General features: G+C 40.7%; 1 long non-coding RNA gene across 1 annotated transcript; it reads right to left on the bottom strand.

Annotated features, from left to right (window-relative positions):
* Positions 1-6,453: 6,453 nt before the first annotated feature.
* Positions 6,454-11,643, bottom strand: LOC112586974. The gene is made up of 2 exons (XR_006553521.2): positions 11,239-11,643; positions 6,454-6,686 (listed from the first exon to the last, which is right to left on the bottom strand). It is a non-coding gene; the product is annotated as an uncharacterized LOC112586974 (long non-coding RNA).
* Between the last annotated feature and the right edge of the window lie 4,608 nt (positions 11,644-16,251).

The raw sequence follows: 16,251 nt of genomic DNA, 5'->3' as shown, positions 1-16,251 counted from the left end.
GAACTGCAGTCCCAAAGTTCCCATTTTATCACCTGAATCCAAATTGTTTTCTATCGCTGACTGACTGGTTTGGATGAGGTGAAGGTGATTATAAGAACAAGGAAGGAGGACAGTGATATGGTTTTTACCTTTGAGTGACAAAGCTGAACATTGCCACTGGCCTTCTCCATTAGCTCAATCAAAACTTATCAAGGGAAAACAAGAAAACAAATCACAAGTGGATGGCAGTGAGTTCTGGCTACACAGTGATGTTTCTAGCCTGGGGGACAGGTGTCTGCTATGAAACGATGACAGTATCTGCCAGAATGTTTTTACTTAACGTTGATGCTAATAATGATAGCCAATATTGTTACAGTTGTCTTAAAACATTGTCTGAAGCACATTATGTATATTATCTCATGAAGGTGAATGTGTTAGTCTCTCCATCGTGTCTGACTCTATGCGACCCCATGGACTGTAGCCTTCCAGGCTTCTCTGTTCATGAAATTCTCCAGGCAAGAATACTGGGTTGGGTAGCCATTTCCTTCTCCAGGGCATCTTCCCCACCCAGGGACTGAACCCATGTCTCCAGCATTTCAGGCAGACTCTTCACCATCTGAGCCACCAGGGAAGCCTACAACAACCTTGGCAAAATAGTAGTGTTGATTATGTGTTATTGAAGAAGACTTGGGAGGTTGGCTAGATTAACATCACAATAGTCCCAAGCTAAAACGTGGTGGCTGATAGATGTGTTTTATACCAAAAGTCAACCTCTCAACCACTCTGTTAGAATGGGAACCTCTCACCTCCACCGGCTATTTAAGGAGAATCAGTGCTCCAGACAGTAACAAAAGCGCTTCAAAATACAATGCAAATCGATTAAGGTCCAGGTATTCTCACAAAATCAACACCGCAGGGACTTGATTGCTTTACTTATCCGTTGAGCTTGAACAACCCAAGTAGTTGGGTCTCTCCCATCTCACCAGGTGTTTCAAGCAATTGAAGAACTCTGTGAGACAGTGGTATTAGCTAGCAGGGTGCAAGACGTGGTCACTAGCTGACCTGCTTCATTCAGTTCATCCCTGGGGTCTAGTGTTCAGGGTTGCTTGGCCTTCACGACTGACAATCCCCTAAATTGTACGCATGTGTGAGGATGCCTGTCCCACATTCTATCACCACCTTTGCTTTAGAGTCCCTTCTAGGCGCAGAAAATCATTTTATTGGACTGAAAACTGTATAGATTCATCTTTGTGACCAACGCTGATTACAGCCAGAGTCCTCAATTACTCAAGATTCAGAGTTTAGCCCAAATGCCACTTCTGTGGCTTGTGGAAAGGAGAATGGCCTCATTTTCAAGTTTTTCAAACTCATGGTTTGAGAGGGGTGAGAATGAGTTTGGGATATGGGCTCAGGAACAGGTGGTCAGGGCACAAAGTCTCCTCTGGCTCCTTCTCAACTCCTGTTTCTGCTGAATAGTTCTGGGTTATGTCTCCCTGTTACTCCATACACAATGTTCCTCTGGGCTCCTTGGAACCAGACAGAAGAGTTAACCAGACAGATCCTTTAGTGTGCTGTCTCATTATGATCCTTTAGCATGCTGTCTCACACACATGCACGCCCCTCTCTCTCTCAGACATATTCTGTTATCCGCATACATTCACACATACACAAACACACACAAACACACACACATGCACTTACCCTCTCCCCCTTCTAACAAATATTTACTCTCTCATATATACTCACACACACACACACACAAATAGATACACAAGCTCATCTCTCTCCATCTCTTTCCTACTTGGACCACATTCACTCTCTTTCTCACACACACTCATACACATGTACATACACATGTTCACACTCCCCTTTCAGACACACACCCAGGTGTTTCTCACACACAACACACTTCTCAAACACCTACATAAACAGAACCTGTATATAACATCCTTGTACTCCATAGACATTACTTGGGGAGAGGTGGAAAGATATTTTATATCACAATTTAGCTATGTTTTTTCCAGGAGTCATGTATGGATGTGAGAGCTTCTTTATGAAGGTTGAGCATTGAAGAATTGATGTTTTTGAACTGTGGTGTTGGAGAAGACTCTCAAGAGTCCCTTGGACTGCAAGGAGATCAAACAAGTCAATCCTAAAGGAAGTCAACCCTGAATATTCATTGGAAGGACTGATACTGAAGATGAAGCTCCAATACTTTGGGCACCTGATGGGAAGAACTGACTCTTTAGGAAAGACCCTGATGCTGGGAAAGATTTAAGGCATGAGAAGGTGACGACAGAGGATGAGATGGTTGGATGACATCACCGAGTCGATGGACATGAGTTTGAGCAGGCTCCAGGAGATGGTGAAGGACAGGGAAATCTGGTATACTGTAGTCCGTGGGGTCACAAAGAGTTGGACATGACTGAATGAGTGAACAACAAAAGTACTTAAAATTAAAGATGAGATTCTTGTTCATAAAAGTCCTTCAGGAATTTGGGGATGCTCTTCACATTTCCCATCTTTCCCTTTCTATTCCCTTCTCTTCTTTCTCCCTTTCATCTGTAAATTCCAAGTCATATCCAGGTAAGAACTATTTAGCTATCGATTTGTTCCTTAATCTTCTGCCTCCAGGGTCTTCACTGCTATTCACAGTAGCTTTAATTATATTCACATCTCCAAAATTAAAAAAAAAAAAGTACTGTATTATTATTAAGCTTAGAATTGCAATATCAAATACTTCTCTCCTAGTATTGATAAGTAGCATTAATTAATCATGAATTATGAATTCAAATTTGTAGATTAGTCTAGAAAATTGTTCTACCACCAACTCTGGGAAGAGTGCAGCTCAGAGAAGGCTGTTCTGCCTCTTTTATTTATCCTGGATATAGACACTGTCCATATCCTAATTCTTCACAGTAAATCTACAAATGGGCTAAGGTGATATTAAGGTTTACTGAAGAGCTGTGGCACAAACTTGATAGGAGGTAAAATTAGGTATCCCTCATTTTTCATTATCCATGATATTTCCGTCAGAAACAATATTAACATATTACTGCTTTTCCTTTCCACATTTCTTCTATAGGTATCTATTTCAATAATCTAGCTTTGTATTCTGCTCTTTCAACATTAAAACAGCTTATGTCATTATATAATTTTAAAGAATCTTTGTTTAGTAATTCCATAATATTCTACCATATGGAGATTCCACACTTTATTTATTTTCTATAACAGATATATCCTTATGTTATCAAATTCTACCTTTTTTTAAACTGACAATTTTAAAAATCAAGTAAATTTTGCATGTAGCATTGTACAAGTTTAACGTGTACAGTGTGTTACTTTGAAGTTTTATGTATGGTAATATGATTGCAGATGTAGAGATATTTATCATATTACATAATTATAGTACAATATTATATTGTTTATATTCAGTATTCTATGCATTAAATGTCTATACTTATTTGTTACCCAACTACGGGTTTGTATCCTTAAATACCACCACCCTTATCCCTTCATTCCCTGGTAACCACCATTTTACACCATTTACACTGTTTTACTCTGTTCTTTTACAGGTTAAACTTTTTCAGATCCCACATAGAAATGATATCTCACAGTACTTGTCTTTCTTTTTTTTCTTTTCTTTTTTTTAAATTTTATTTTATTTTTAAACTTTACAATATTGTATTAGTTTTGCCAAACATCAAAATGAATCCGTCACAGGTATACCTGTGTTCCCCATCCTGAACCCTCCTCCCTCCTCCCTCCCCATACCCTCCCTCTGGGTCATCCCAGTGCACCAGCCCCAAGCATCCAGTATCGTGCATCGAACCTGGACTGGTGACTCGTTTCATACATGATATTATACATTTCAATGCCATTCTCCCAAATCTCCCCACCCTCTCCCTCTCCCACAGAGTCCATAAGACTGTTCTATACATCAGTGTCTCTTTTGCTGTCTCGTACACAGGGTTATTGTTACCATCTTTCTAAATTCCATATATATGCGTTAGTATACTGTATTGGTGTTTTTCTTTCTGGCTTACTTCACTCTGTATAATAGGTTCCAGTTTCATCCACCTCATTAGTACTTGTCTTTCTTTGACTTATCTCGTTGACCATAGTGTGCTCAAGGTCTGTCCATCCATGAGAAAGGTCACAGATCTCCCTTTCTCATGCTGGAAGAACCAAACAGACAACTATCCAAAAAGAACATTAGAATGTCCAACACAAAAATGATGTTCAACATCACTAATCCACTGGGAAACGCAAATCAAAACCGCCATAAGTGATCACCTCCCACCTGTTAGAATGGCCATAATCAAGAGGACAAGAGACAACAGGTGCTGCTGAGGATGTGGTGAAGGGGAACCCATTATAGATGGGAAAGTAAGTTTGTCCAACCACTACGGAAAATAATCTGGAGGTCCCACAAAAAAATTAAAAAGAGACCTACTATATTAATATTCATAACAACCGAGATATGGAAGCAACCCAAATGTCCATTAACAGATGAATGGATGAAAATGATGTGGCACATATACAAGATGAAATATTATTTAACTTCTACTCATATAATAAAATAAAGTACTCTGTGGTGAATAATTTTGAATATGTCTTTATGCATATCTCTGATTAAATCCATATTATAAATTCCTGGAAGAAACTATTGAATCAAAGGATCAACTATTTCATGCTCTTAATAGTTACTGTTAAATTGTTTATTAAATAGATTGGTTTCAGTTTATGCTTTCACCTGTAGAGTATGTGATTAATCCCTCATCAACATGAAATAATCTTGAAAAATACTTTTGTTGTCTTTTGAACAACATACTAATAAATCCTATGAAGAGAAATAAAAATGTAGAAACATGCATGGATAGATTTTGAATTAACATGATACCATTTTTTATTTCAGTTGAAGTACAGTAGAGCATCTGTTTGGCTGACAAATAGATATATTAAAAAATAAAGAATACCTGATTATAGTAGATTCAATGTCAAAATAGCAACATTTGGTTGTAAAGCCCTTGTAATCTCATTACCTGTCCACCAGCATACTAGTTATATTAACCTGCTTTTTCTGATACAAAAATATGGCTTTTGTATGGTTTTATTTGTTTTTGGAGAAAACAAATTTACACTTTCATGTAAATAAAAACTCAGAAACATACCATCAGAGAGCATAAGAACAACATAAACAGTAATTTAAAATCTGATAAAAAGATTGAGATTTGGAAAAAATGTTCAAGCTAATGAAATTGTGGTTGTCAGTTTCCTAGAAAAATTTGTTCCCATGGGTGAACTAAAACATCAGAATTACATTTTCAAACAGAATAAGTACATTTTACACTTTATATCAAGGATGAGAGTTCCATTCCACAATTACATAATACAGTTCCATTATGGTAATTGTATCTCTAAAAAGTAATAAGAAGAATTTGCTCTGTTTATAAGCTTTGGGAGCAATTTCAAGTTCCTACTAATGGCTAAGACTTACAGGACAAAATTTAAACCTGAAGTGAAAGTGATTTATATGATTCTCATATATAGGCTAGTTTCATAGATTTCTGTGGCTTAGTTACAATGACCTATAACGTGTGTGAAAATGACCTACAAATGTACACACACGCACACACACACACACACACACACACATATATATATATATACACATAGTTGTGAAATAAAACTAGACAACATAATTTAACCACAAAATTCACAGTTGCTAAAACCAAGACAGTTCTAATTATTTAACCACAGAAATGCAGAATAATTTAACCACATATAATATGTATATAATCAGAAATATTAATTTAATATTTGTATCTAAAACAGTTCATATTGTAAAAAGGTCGTTATTTATTTTTAATTGGAGGATAATCGCCTAACAATGTTGTGTTGGTTTTTCTGCCGTATGAAAATGTGAATCAGCCATAAGAATACATATATCCCCGCTCTCCTGAGCCTCCCTCCCACTCTCCCCAATACCATATCTCCTGACTACAACATTGAGCCCAGACTTGATGATAATAACTTCTTGTAGCTGCATGTGCTTAGCTAGCCTGGTTTGTCCCTATGCTCTTTCTTCTGCAATAACGATATTTTTCAAACTTTTTTCAGAAACTTTAAGACATCAATAATTTTATTAAAACATGATAGTTCAGTTAAGTGGAATGATGATACTAAATAAGTTTGTTTACCATGAAACCTTAATCTTGCCTAAAGGGAAATTGTTTATGGGAACAACATTAAATGAGAAAAATAACAGCAGTGCTGTGCTATCCAGATTGTCTCTGTATCACTGTTTTGATGTCTCTGAAACAACAAAATATAGAAGCGGGGGATGACTTTCAAGCTGGTTCTATTTGGGTACAATGATAATTAAATAAGCTATCCTCTATCCAACTGCAATATCATGTTTGGCAGCATGCTCGTAATAGATGCTAGTTAAACAAATGACACAGTGGATGCTATATGGAACTCTATTGCTGTGAAACAATATTACAACTTAATGGCTTAAAAAACACACATTTATCATCACAGTTTCTGCGGGTCAGGATTCTGGGCACGTTTTCCCAAGGTTGTTTGCTTCAAGGTTTCAAAGCTACCATGAACGTGTTGACTGGGGCTTCAGTCTCATCCGAGGTTTGACTGGGGAAGGATTCAATTCCACGTTCACACCATTCTTGATGTAATTCAGTTCCCTGTAATTGCAGGACTCAAGAGCTTGTTTCATTGAGGATCTCAGTTGGAAGCCATTGCAGGCTAGAGACTGCCTTCAGCTCCTGGAGACTGCCCTTCATTTCCTGCTGTGTGGAGTCCCCCAACATGATCATTTACTTCTTAAAAGCCCACATGGAATAGAGAGACTCTATCAAGATGGATGATACAGGATTCTGTAGTACAATCATGTTAACTACATACACAATCCCAACACCATATACCTTGTCATCTTTAGCACAGTCTATTGATTAGCAGCAAGTCACATGTCCTGGCCACACTCGAGATGAGAGGATCAAACCAGGCTATGAATACCATAAAGCAGGGATTGTGGGGTCCACCCTAAGAGCCTTTCCGTTACAGATGGGTATTCAGGTACAAAGTGATGCCTTTTAACATGAATGCCCCTACCCCTTTCCTAAAGGAAATTAGAACAAATATACCCTTTGAATGATTCCTTATTGTCTACTGCATAAAGAGACTGTGTCCTTTTATTAAGAATTTTGTATTTTCTAATCCACAGACAACATTATGCAGAAATTGAGACTATGTTTTAAAACTGTGGTTACATCTTTAAGGAATATTTAATGCTGTAAGATGGGGAGAATCAGTTATGAACTATAGTCCTGAGGGTGGTGGTGGTTTAGTCGCTAAGTCGTGTCCGACTCTTGCGACCCCATGGACTGTAGCCTGCCAGGCTCCTCTGTCCATGAGATTTTCCAGGCAAGAATACTGGAGTGGGTTGCCATTTCCTTCTCCAGGTGGTCTTCCCGACCCAGGAATCGAACCCAGGTCTCCTGCATTGCAGCAGATTCTTTCCCAACTGAGCTACAACGGAAGCCCATAGTACTGATAGAGTCATAGTAACAATGGTAACACATAATAGTTGTTTATTTGCTGAGCACCAACTTTATGTCAGGGATGGGGCCAACTGCATACGTATGCTGGTCAGTAGAAGCATCACAATTTCTGTTATGAATGCAATCCTTCCATAGAGGTGGGCACGGGCTGATGACGTGACTGTGACCCTCAGCCACACTTGATTGGCCCAGGGCAGTCACAAGCCCAGGGGACCAGTGAGAGTCTTTTCACACCACTCTGGGGCTGACTGGAAAGGGTAGACTGCTTCCTCAGGCTGTCCTTGAGCTTTTCACATCACAAAGGAAATATGGCACCGGTGAGAGCTGATGCTTAAAAGATACCAAGAAGAGACATGACAAGCTGGTGATGCAAGGAAGTGAAACTGTAAGTAAAATGAAGAATCAGAGACTGAAGGAATAGAACCTAACACCTGTTAGTTTAACAGTTATCTGAGTGCCTAAAAAATGTGCCAGGCTCTGTACTGGATGTTAGGAATTTAAAAGGAGACAAGATACACAGGTCCTTGTCTTCACAGAGCTTAATTCTACTTGCTGTTGTTCAGTCACTAAGTTTTATCTGCCTTTCTCTGGCCCCAAGGACTGCAGCATGCCAGGCTTCTCCATCCTCCACTATCTCCCAGAGTTGGCTCAAATTCATGTCCATTGAATCAGTGATACTATCTAACCATCCCATCTTCTGTTGCTGCCTTCTCTTTTGCCTTCAATATTTCCCAGCATCAGGTCTTTTCCAGTGAGTCAGCTCTTTGCATCAGGTGGCCAAAATATTGGAGCTTCAGCTTAAGCATCATTCATTCCAATAAATATTCAGGATTAATTCCTTTAGAATTGAATTGTTTGACCTCTCTGCAGTCCAAGGGACTCTGAAGAGTCTTCCCCAGCACCACCATTAGAAATCATCAATTCTTCAGCACTCAGCCTTCTTTATGGCCCAACTCTCACATCCGTACATGACTACTGGAAAAACTATAGCTTTGACTATACGGACCTTTGTTGGCAAAGTGATGTCTCTGCTTTTTAATGCACTGTCTAGGTTTGTCATAGACTTCTTTGCAAGGAGTGTCTTTTAATTCCATGGCTGTAGTCACTGTCTGCAGTGATTGTGGAGCTCAAGAATATAAAAATGTGTCACTGTTTCCACTTTTTCCCCTTCCATTTGCCATGAAGTGATGGGACCAGATGCCATGAGTCTTAGTTTTGTTTTTTTTTTTTAATGTTGAGTTTCAATCCTGGCTCAGACAGTAAGGAGTCCACCTGCAATGCTACCTGCTCCAGTGTTCTTGCCTGGAGAATTCCATGGACAGAGGAGCCTGGTGGGCTACAGTCCATGGGGTCACAAGAATAAGATATGACTGAGGGATTAACACTTCTCACTTTCAAGCCGGGTTTAATTCTACTAGGGAAGACAAAAACCAAAATCAAAAAACTATTGCTTTAATCTGTGAGAGTAGAATACATGTCCACACTCTGATCCAGCAACTTCATATTTAGATATATACTTAACCACAAGATAGGTTCTGAAGTCTACCAAAAGGCGTATACAGTTTGATTCAGAACAGTCATAAACTGGAACAGTCCAAATGTCCACCAAAAGTAGAACAGCCTGGAACTTGAGCTGTGTAATATTCACAAAATGGAAAATTAAAGTCATAAGGAAAGAGAACACATTATTTTAGACATGACTGCAGGATGAATTTTACAGCATTCTGTTAAGTGAAAGGAGTCACACACAACAGGGTATCCATGACATGTGATTAAGATTCCATGAAGTTCAAGAACAGGCAAAGCTAATCAGTGGCTGAGAGAAGTCAGAATGGTTCTCCCAGCCGGAAACAGGAAAGGAAGATGTTGTGGAGACTGACTTGGGAAGGATGCAGGGAAATACGGGATTTTGTCATGTTTTATTTCGTGATATGTCTGGTGGTAGCACAGATATAGATATGTAAAAATCCATCGAGCTGTATATTTATAATCAGAGCACTTGAGTATATGTTATACTGCAGTGCAAAACAAAACAGACAAAAATAATCACACACCATGCTTCCTGAAAAAGACAATCATAGAGCTGAAATGGCAGAACACTGCAGAACAATGATCTGCTTTTAGAGTGGTCTGTAGGCATCTCCGTGGTGGTGCCATTTTCCCTGAGACCTATGGGATGCAAAGGAGCTTGTTCTGGAAAATCAGTTGTGAGAGCTGTCTGGCAGAGGGCACGGCATGTGCAAAGGCCCTGAGGCAGGATGCACCGAGCATGAAGCACAGCTCAAAACTAACGTGCAGAAAGTGGCCTGAGGTGAGACGGAGAAGCAGGCAGGGAGCGGGCCACTCAGAGCCTTGGTAGCTGTAGGAAGTTTAGGTTTTATGCTAAGTTCACTAAGAAACTATCATCAGAGGGTAGTAAGCAGAAAAATGAAATGAGCTCATTTGTAGTTTGAGAAGCCATCCTTTTGACTGTAGGTGCACCACGGGTGGGAGACCAGGAGTGAAGAATAGATTCGTGGTGGGAGAGAAGAGTCTTGGGGGGAAGGGGAAGTGGCAGATTTGTGATGGAAATCTTGACTTGGCATCAACAGAACTAGCTGGTGTTTGAGTGTGGGGTGATGGGTCTGGCTGGCTTGGCTTGGGTGGCCCGGAGCACCACATTCTGAAATGTGGAAAAGCAAGGAGCAATGGGGGTGGGGGCAGGCAGGAAGCCTTAGAGCAACTCTGAACTATTTAAATTTGAGTCATCTATGCTCCAAGTGGAGGAGGAGTTGTATACATTAGCCTGGAGCTCAGCTGAGAGCCTTCACCATTAAAAAGGTCTGTTCACCCTGGGAATGGAGGTGCTCAGCCCGGGCTGTGTGGGGGGAGAGGGAGAGAGGAAAGAAAAATGACAACAGTGGAGGACAGGCGTGACCATCCCCTCCCTTGTGATGCCATGAACCTGTGTCATCTGAAAGGAAGTGAAAGTGTGAGTTGCTCAGTCATGTCTGACTCTTTGTGACCCCATGGACTGAAGCCCCCAGGCTCCTTGTCCATGGATTTCTCCAGGCAAGAATACTAGAGAGGGTTGCCATCCCCTTCTCCAGGGGATAGAACCCAGGTCTCCTGCATTTTAGGAAGATTCTTTACCATCTGAGCCACCAGGGAAGCCCATCTGAAAGGGGACCTGAATAAACCTCATGGTACTCATTATAAGAAGATCCTGGGATCTAACTTCCAATTTGAGATATTTCTTCACTTCTTTGGGTATAGCCAGCCTTACCATCCCTTCCTTCTAAAAATGCTAGAACAAATAAGTTTCTCATTCTTACAATAATAATAATAAATTTAAAAAATTATTTTTGGCTGTGCCATGCAGCATTTGGGATCTTAGTTCCCTCACCAGGGATGGAACCCACGCCTCCTGTAGTGAAAGCACAAAGTTGTAATCACTGGGCTGTCAGGGGATTCCTAAAAGGAATCAACTTTTAAAAATGGCCTCATTCGAGGCTTACTAAAGTTCTGAGATATTCACATGTCCATTTGACAGGTGAAGAGCCTTAGCCTGGGGTTAAGGAAGATATCCTGTGTCAGGCAGCTATTAAATGTCATGACTAGAGCTTGACATCAAGTTCCTTCCAAAGGGTGGGCATCGAACCACAGAAAGAAGAGGGTGAAGGCCGCATCTGCTTACCATTTATGCCATCTGTCTCTCCAAAATGGGAATACTAAAGTTACCCTTGCGTTGACACAGCTGGTAAAGAAAACAACCAGCATCTCACAGTGTTCAGGCCAAGTTCGCTCCAGTTAGAGGGCTCTGGTCACTCCTGGGATTAGAACAGGAGAGTCTTTGAGCTTGGGTGGAAGCAAAGGCCAGGCCAGGTTCCAGGATCCTGAGAGGAACATAAATCAACTGTCTAGCCTGAGGACACGGGGCAATGAGCAGCAGAGGCCTCAGACCAGCCCTCCTCCAACACAGTTCTGCGGTCACCCTTGGAAGGCGTCTCTCCCGCCCCTTGATGGGAACAAAATGGTGACTCATCCCAGAAACTGCCCTGTGCCCTCTACAGATCATTTTATGTTAATCCGTGTGGTGAAAAGCATATACTTCCCTTCTGTGGTACATCCAGTAACAATGATCCAATTCTTCCATGATCACAGATTTCTGAGTTAAGGAACTCTGAGAGCTGTTGATCAACACCTGAATAAAGGGTGATTTTGTAAACTGTGAGACCCTGAGTGGGAAAACAAATCTAATAAGAAAGTCCCGAAAAAGTGTTCTTTCTGAGCGAGACTCAATACTTTCAAGTGCCCTGCATCTCACACACACACACACACACACATTATGTATATTCTTTTCAGTAATGAAGATATGTGGTTGGTTCCACTTTGTGAATTATACCATCCATTTTGATTAAGGCATATGCCTCTGTACGGCAAGATTTATAGGTAGTTTTCCTTGATGATGTCTGTGACACCCTGTTTACTTAAATTATTTTTTTCTGTGTATTTTGAATTCTAAGAAAATCAAAACACGAAAGTAGGTGCGTCAAAACTTCCTCTTTTTCCAGAACACGTCACCTCTTTCCCATGTCATTGCTATTTCTCTTCCCTTTTCCAAGAGGACAGAATCATCCTTTTCTTCAAATGGCACCCTCCCTTTTCTGCCCAAGCCCCAGCAAATTAGTTTCCTGAGGTCGTCGTAACAAAATACCACAAGCCAGGTGGCTCAGAACAACAGAACTAGACTCTCACACTTCTAGACACCAGAAGTCCAAAACCAAGATGTCAGCAGACCTCTGGGACTCCAGCTGAGTTCTTTCCTTGCCTTTTTCAGCCTCTGGCTTTGATGACACCCCCTGGAGTTTCCAATCTTGCAGCCGCATCACTCCAGTCTCAGCCTCTGTCCTCACATGGAGTTCTCCCTGTATGCATGTGTCCAGACTCTCCTGTTCTTAAAAGGACATCAGTCATATTTGAATTGGGGCCCACTCTAATGACCTCAGCTTAACTTGATTACATCTGTGAAGACCTTATTTCCAAATAAGGTCACGTTCACACATACCAGACATTACAACTGCAACATATCTTTTGTTGTTGTTGCTGTTCAGTCACTATGTCCAACTATTTGAGACCCCATGGACTGCAGCACACCAGGCTCCTCTGTCCTCCACTATCTCCCGGAGCATGCTCAGATTCATGTCCATTCAATCGGTGATGCCAACTAACCATTTCATCCTCTGTCACCCCCTTCTCCTCCTGCCCTCAATCTTTCCCAGCATCAGGGTCTTTTCCAATGAGTCAGCTCTTCACGATACATGGGCAAAGTATTGGTGCTTCAGCTTCAGTATCAGTCCTTCCAGTGAATATTCAGAGTTGATTTTCTTTACGATGGACTGGTTTGGAGGGGATACAGTTCAACCATTCAACTCATAACATCCTGTGTCACTTACATTTAGTTTGTAGTATGAGTTCAAATACCCCCACAAATATGGCTTAAAATTTGTTTGATAATGCATATATTGAAAGCTTTGATCACAAAAATTATTTATTCAAATAAAATCTCAGTATTTTGAGGGAACCTCTGCATTAGCATACATACCCACATGGTTTTTTGCTCTTTCTCTCCTCACTCATTTACTTTTTTTAGATATTTTATGATAAATTATAACACACCCTTTGAATTATCATGCATATGCATTCTAGAAAGAATTTTATTCCAGTTTTTTACTTTTCCATTTAAAATAGAACAAAGAAAGAGACTAAAATATCTGGCCAATGAAATCAGCCTCCTGTGGTGACCGCTTCATATTTTCCATATGTTATGGCCTGAAAAATTGTAAGACCAGAGCCTGTAGGATTCAATATTCTGTTGGCAGAATGGTGTATCATTTAAGAACGTGGACTTGGAGGCCAGGAGAAGAATTAGAATCAGGCTGTCACTGATTCATGGTATATTTTGGGTTTTATTACTCAGCAACCATCAAGGGGTAGTTGTGAAGATGAAATAATACAGGGAGAGCACTCAGCCCAGGGCCTGGTACCTAATAGATGCTCATTTAATGACAGCTGGTTATTGAGTGACATAAACCTAATCTGCTCATTGATTACTAGTTATAACTTTCAACATAATTTGTATAAGAGTTATAGAAAGAATTCTTTAACTATTTTAAAAAGTCTTAAACATGTGCTTTCAGTTTTGAGTAGGAATCAGGTTTGGGAGCTTGTATTTAAAGAGTTTCTGAACATGGCATGCATGCTTGTGTGCTAAGTTGCTTCAGTGTGTCTGATTCCTTGCAGTCCTATGGACTGTAGCCCGCCAGGCTCCTCTCTCCATGGGATTCTCCAGGCAAGAATGCTGGAGTGGGTTGCCTTGCCCTCCTCCAAGTGATCTTCCCGACCTAGGGATCTTACCTCTCCTGCATTGGCAGGCAGTTTCTTTACCACTAGTGCCACCTGGGAAACCCTTCTGAACATTAATGTTAGTTGCTCAGTCATGTCTGACTCTTTGCAACCCCATGAACTGTTGCCTGCCAGATTCTTCTCTACAAGAAATTCTCCCTGCAAGAATACTGGAGTGGGTAGCCATTCCTTTCTCCAAGGGATTTTCCTGACCCAGGGATCAAACCTGGGTCTCCTACACTGCAGATGAATTCTTTACCATCTGAGCCACCAGGGAAGTCCATTCTGAACATCAGAAAGTTTAATTTCATCCTGTTCTATTTTATAAATCCTCAAACACTGTAGTGCAAGAGGAGATTGAAGGCAGGAGGGGAAGGGAGCGACAGAGGATGAGATGGCGGATAGCGTCACCAATTCAATGAATATGAGTTTGAGCAAACTCTGGGAGATAGTGAAGGACGGGGAAGCCCGGTGTCCTGCAGTTCATGGGATCGCAAAGAGTCAGATATGACTCAGCAACTGAAGAACAAATATTTAAGACGATGTTTTGGGTGAGATGGTCTAGGATATGACCCTTTCTAGTGAGAGGAAAGGCATTTAACTGTGATATTAATCTCGCTAGCAAGAGACTGACTTTTGCTCAGAAAGAGTGCAGGATTTGGCAGGAGATTGAATTGGCATGTGACATTAGGCAATCACTAAGCATTTCTGAGCCTCAATTTATTCTTCTTGAACCTGAAATTGTTCAGAGCTGAGAAGACTAGAGCTTAAATGCTATGACTCAGATTTTCAGGGAAAAAAAAAAGAGAGAGAGAGAGAGAATGTTCCTTATTTTCCATAACTGATCTCATTCTGTTTTAGAGCTTCCCTATTCCCCCAAGAAAAGGGAAGAAGAAAACTCAAGTCAGTCAGTATGAGTAGCTTAGTCTCTTCTGGTTTAAAACACACTCTTTCAAATTAACTCAGTCACTTCTGAGTAAGTGGTCAGTCTTTTGAGGATTTGGGTTCAACTTGTGGTTTCTCCCCAAGGTGCATCAGAATCCCTGCTGGATATCATCGAGGTCTCAGTGTGGAAGTGGTGGGTGCTAGAACCACTTTGGATCCTTGGTTTGCCCCCTGGGTTCTCTCCAGCCCATGAAAGAAGACTGACACAGAAAGCCACTCATCACACATTTCTGTGTGTATGAAATGCTCAGAGGAGATAAATCTGTAGAGAGGAGGTAAATTAGTGGTTGACAGGGGTCAATGGAGCAGGGAAATGGAGACTAGTGCTAATGGATAACGGATATGAGATTTCTTTGGGGGTGATTGAAATGTTTTGAAATTAGATGCTGGTGACAGTTCCATAACTTTATGAATATGCTAAACACAACTGAACTGTATACTTTTAAAAGGGGAATTTTTTGGTGTGTGAATTACATCTGAGTTCATGGGGTCGCGAAGAGTCGGACACAACTGAGCGACTGAACTGAACTGAACTGAATTACATCTCAATTTTTAAAAAATCACTCACGGTCAGAATTATACTTGATGTAGTTTACTATGTTATTAGTTATTGTGCTGGGAAAAATTGAGGGCAAGAGGAGAAGGGGGTGATAGAGGATCAGATGGTTGGGTGGCATCACTGACTCAAAGGACACGAGTTTGAGCAAACTCAGGCAGTTAGTGAAGCGCAGGGAAGCCTGGTGTGCTGCGGTTCATGGGGTCTCACAGTCGGACAGGAATTAGCAACCGAACAACAACAAGTTCTTGTGCTTTATTACAGTGAGAATTCACTTCCTATGAGAAACATTTGGGCAACTTTGTGTGGGTTTATTTCTGGTCTTTCTGTTCAGTTACATTGATATATATTTCTGTCCTCACCGTCTTGAGACCACATCGTCTCAGTTACTGGAGGTCTATAGTAAGCCTTAGCATCAAGCACTCTCTCCTCCCACTTTATTTTTTTCTGTCAAGGTTCTTTGAGCTATTGTAGGGCCTATGGCTTTTCATATAAGTTTTAGAATAAGCTTGTCTACATTTGAGGAGAATTGGCATCTTTTTTTTTTTTAATTTTATTTTATTTTTAAACTTAACATAACTGTATTAGATTTGCCAAATATCAAAATGAATCCGCCACAGGTATACATGTGTTCCCCATCCTGAACCCTCCTCCCTCCTCCCTCCCCATTCCATCCCTCTGGGTCGTCCCAGTGCACCAGCCCCAAGCATCCAGTATCGTGCATCGAACCTGGACTGGCAACTCATTTCATACATGATATTTTACATGTTTCAATGCCATTCTCCCAAATCTTCCCACCCTCTC

The sequence above is a fragment of the Bubalus bubalis genome, chromosome 1 (genome assembly GCF_019923935.1).
Source record: "Bubalus bubalis isolate 160015118507 breed Murrah chromosome 1, NDDB_SH_1, whole genome shotgun sequence".
In the NCBI taxonomy this organism is placed as follows: domain Eukaryota; kingdom Metazoa; phylum Chordata; class Mammalia; order Artiodactyla; family Bovidae; genus Bubalus; species Bubalus bubalis.
The sequence above is the reverse complement of the archived record's forward strand: the minus strand, read 5'-3'. Positions and strand labels throughout refer to the sequence as shown.